Raw genomic sequence first — 4,946 nt, forward strand, 5'->3', positions numbered from 1 at the left:
TTTTATCTATGTTCGTTAGCAGAGGTCAAAGCTTTGTGATCAGCAGATCTTCCAGAAATCGGGTCCTTTGAACCCCAGACTGCTTGTAAAGCCTTTGTTGTCAGTGTATGACTGTGTGTGGATGCATTGATCAACAGGTTTTGTCTGTGTGTGTGTGTGTGTGTGTGTGTGTGTGTGTGTGTGTGTGTGTGTGTGAGAGAGAGAGAGAGAGAGATTTTGTTTGTTTGTTTTGTTTTGTGTGTATGTAATTAGGCACATTGGCAAGTGCTTCAATTCATTGTTATGGAATGGAATTTACAAACATAAGATAAGATAAACCTTTATTAGTCTCCCAGTGGAGAAATTTGCGGTTTACTGCAGAAAAATATGGTAAGCAGCAGAAAATATAGTAAATAAAATTGGAAAAAACGTAACTGTACACATTACAGGATACTATATACATTCATTCACTATATACATTAATTTGAGACTAAAACATGACTTTAGTCTTAAATATGAACTGATACAGTGACCACACACACTGTCATGCAATGTGTGCCTTGAGTCTTCTTCTTCTTTCGGCTTTGTCCCTCTTCAGGGGTTGCCACAGCGAATCATCAATTTCCATCTTTCCCTGTTCTCTGTATCCTCTACTCTGACTCCAACTACCTCCATGTCCTCCCTCACTGCATCTATAAACCTCCTCTTTGTCCTTCCTTTCTGTCTCCTACCTCCAACTCCATCTCTAACATTCTCCTACCAATGTATCCACTGTCCCTCCCTCTGCACATGTCCAAACCATCTCAATCTAGCCTCTCTAGCTTTTTCTCCTAACCTTCCTGTCTGTGTTGTCCCTCTGATGACCTCATTCCTAATCCTGTCCATCCTGGTCACTCCTAAAGAGAATCTCAGCATCTTTAACTCTGCCACCTCCAGCTCTGCCTCCTGTCTTCTGCCTATCACTAGTGTCTCTAAACCATACATCATAGAATGTGTGCCTGAGTAGGGCACCAAATTCTGGAGGGGGCACCAAAAATAGAGGAATGGAAAAGTGATCACAATCATATAAGTAATAACGATCCAAATATATGAAAATGTGAATTTCATCATTAGGGAGTACTAAATAAAATCTAAACGATCAGTCTAAACAAAATATAATAATGGCTGCCACTCCGAGTTGAATCCAGCTCGGTCTTGTGTCCCTGTTCCTCAATTTCCACAGAGTAAATCCCACAGATACTACACAAAATACTGCAGAAAATCCGGGCAAGATGTGAATTTGACTGCTGTCAAACAGAATATAGACTTACGTGTAAGTAATTTAATGTGGGAATTTCTTTTTTGATTGTTGAAGCAAGAAATAAAAACTATTGTTACTCCTGTTTCCATTTGTAAATAAATACACAATTACATCTTTGATTTTCTCTTCTTGTTGTTTTATAGTTTGATAATTGAAACAAAACCCTTTTTTGGGGGGGCAGGGGAGGCATCACAAAGCAATTGCAAATAGGGCACTCAACTGGCTAGCAGCAGCCCTGAACGCATGAAGCTGTGTACGCACAGAAAGTGGAGATGAGGACCATCGGATGTGAAATGTTGGATGAAATTCAGCAACGGCAGGAGAAATAACAGCTTCTGCTGCACAAAGGGCAGCCTTAAACTAATCACCGCTAAGTGACACAGTGGAGACGGCAGATGACAAATCTGTGAGCAGTACTAACAGGAATCTCCAAGTGAACGTCAGTACAAGTAGAAAATTCAAGAAAAAGTGAGATGCATCCATTTCCTACAAGGGAATACTTATTTTTAGAATGACATATGGCAGCATGTGTTTGTGGAGCATGTCCAGCTTCTGTGGCAGAAGTGACGGTTGCTAAGGGTAACCATGTCAAAGAACATGAAGAAAGGTCATATTCAATGTCAAAGACAGAGAACCATTCACACTCATTCACACTTACAACCAATTGACCTTCATACTTTTGGAGGTGGGAGGACCTGGAAAGAACTCGTTGAGACATGAGGAGAGCTTCAACCTCCACAGAGAAAGCCAGGAATCGAACCACGGACATTCTTACTGTGTGCTAACCACTGTAGCACCGTGTTGCACACAGTTGGACGTTCTCTGGTCTGCGCTGGCTTTCATCTCTTCCTGTATGTTTTGTGTACAGATGGCATAGCTGGAAATGTCAAAGCTGTCAAGGACAATTCATGTGTGCCATGAAACCATCATTTTATTATTTTGTCTTTCAACTCGAGTGTTTCAGATTCACGTTTTTGCCACAAGCCTCTCTAAAATATGTTGTTTTCAGTCTCGACAGTATATTAAATCCAAGTTCCTTTATACCTCATGATTATTTCACGGCTCTGAGAAAGTGAGGAGGTTTAATGAATATCCAAGCAGGTTTCTCAGGTCATGGAAGACAAAAGGTTACTGGGCCTTTATCAGTTTAATATTTCTAGCCTACTTGCTCCCTATCACCTCAAAAAATAGTGTGCCCCCCAAAATGAAAATTCAATCATTTTCTTTTCAAGATTCTGTCAATCAAAACCTTGTGTTAGGTTTATATGAAATCCAAATACACATGCAGAATTCACTCCCTTTAATTCCATCTCAGCTCCATCTGAAGCTCTTAACAGAACTCTACAGTTTAACAGAGACATATTACACCAACATGACACAACAGCCCACAAACTATAATAACGCCACAAACTGAACAGAACGGCACGATGACTTACATCCCAAAAAGGTATAATAATAATAATACTAATAATAATAGTCATAACCTGAATGTCTGAATTGGCCTATGTTGTTCTCAGATGCTCTAGTCGCTGAAAGAGATGAACTTTGGGCATAATAGGTTTGCAGAAAATATAGTATCACGTTTGCAATAGGCAAGTGTTACGTTTGTGGATTATTATGGCTCTGATTTTTCCTCCTGTGACCGTGACATCAGTGTGGGAATATGTGTCAGCAGCTGGGCACTTTGTCCAGAGGCAGAAGAACACTATAAAAATGTCATTGAGTCAGTGGGTTTTATATTTTTATTGGGTCTTACACATACGAGACTGTCATGTGATCTTCTTGAAGTGTTTGTGAATTTAAATCATTTTACACAAAGTTTTTGTGTGTGTGTTTGTGTGTGTGTGCACGCGTGTGCACGTGTGTGTGTGTGTGTGTGTGTGTGTGTGAATCAGTGTAATTTCATTTCACTGTTGTTAATCAATCTGTGAGGAAAAAAGAGCAAAAAAGGACACATAAGGACACACAAAGAACACAGAGACACACACACACACACACACACACACACACACACAGTAAAAATCTGTATAAAATGAACAACACATGCTTTGCACACATTTATCGTAATATAGATCTGCCTGAGTCTAATATGCTGACTTGTGTTTACACTGTTCACTGCATATCAAGCATCTATGGAGACTTCAGCTAAAAACAGCTGAGCATCTCTTTCAGGTCTTTGATCACAAAAGCTCATATCGTCACAGACAAAGTAACAGAGTCCTGAAAGTGGAATGAGGCCGGCTGAAATCAGACTCGGTCAGCTGTAGACAGTTAAGCCCTGTCAATCATCAACAACCACATCACCACATAGACTGTTAGTTTCTTCTCTCAGGATATATTGTTTTTATTGATGCTTTGACCCGTTTAAAGAAACTGGGAACCACTCAGTTTTCATCATTACTATCTCAGCACAGCGAAAGACATCACTTCCAAATGCATTTGGTTGACACATTTTCTCCACCATTTTGCAAAACAGTTAACACGGATGTCCTTCAAGCAGTCCAAATGCCATTGTTTTAGCTATGGTAGCCAAACAGACACCCACAAAGCTTCAATCAGCAATCAATCTGCTTTGCTGGATAAGGCATGGAAGAAGATTTTTCCCTCAGTGCATTAAATGTGATATGGATGAGGGCCCTATCGTCAAGACAGAAGAGATTGAGAATGAGTATCAATAGTGACTAGTTCTTATATTTGAAGAGCTGCTATTTTCATTTTCATACAGTGATTTCTTACATACCCAAATACATTTCATAGTATTTTGGTTTACTAGTATTTATGTATGTTCCGTAATACTGTAATACAGTATTTCACTTTTCAGCCACAGTTTGATACATTTTTGAATTATAATTATTAATTCAATGACATTTTTTTTTTCAAAGTGTTTGATTCTTTGCAAGAAGGCAAATTTGTAGAAAGACAACAAATGGTTCTGGCAATAAGCTACAATCCAACCTAGGGTGCACTGATTCACTGATTCACTGATTCACTCATTTGTGCTGATTGAAGCTAACGTTTGCTTCTGGGGCATATTTTAAATGTTTTGGTTGGAGCCCTTTTGCAAACAAAATGTGTCATTTTCACCATGAGTGGCACTGGTGAGGCCTGTGTGTTTTGAAAAATGGGGGAGCTTGAATAGACAGAACTGCACCACTGCAATCAATAAAAAACTTTAATAACTCCTGTAGAAAACAGACATCTAAAAATCCAACTGCTGGACAGACCCTTTCATTCCTTCACAAAATAATAACTGATGCTATAATTGTTATTCAGCATATAATTGTCTAGAAATTGTCAGCAAAGGAGCAATGCACACTTTTATCATCAGGGTTGTGAGGTGATGTTAATTCATGTTTACCAGCCTCTGGTTTTGATGCAATTAAAGCTTCAATTGTGACATTTATTTTTTGCACAAATCAAGATGTTCTGAGATGCTCAAGTTGTCGGCATACTGATGAGGTATGAAGTCTGCTGCCAACAAAGGATCTTAACGTAATATTAATTATTTCACTCCTTCACGAGGCTTTGGCATGTAATCATCAGCACTTGTCACAATTAGCTGGAATTGTTCCTTTTCATCCCAAAAATGAGGGTAAAGGTTGTGAAAATAAAGAGCTCAAACCCATTTTCTCCAGTGTTTTTCAACCAATCTTCCTTCCCCCTGCAG

Source organism: Lampetra planeri, unplaced genomic scaffold, assembly GCF_965212315.1.
Source record: "Lampetra planeri unplaced genomic scaffold, kcLamPlan1.2.h2 scaffold_648, whole genome shotgun sequence".
NCBI lineage: Eukaryota > Metazoa > Chordata > Hyperoartia > Petromyzontiformes > Petromyzontidae > Lampetra > Lampetra planeri.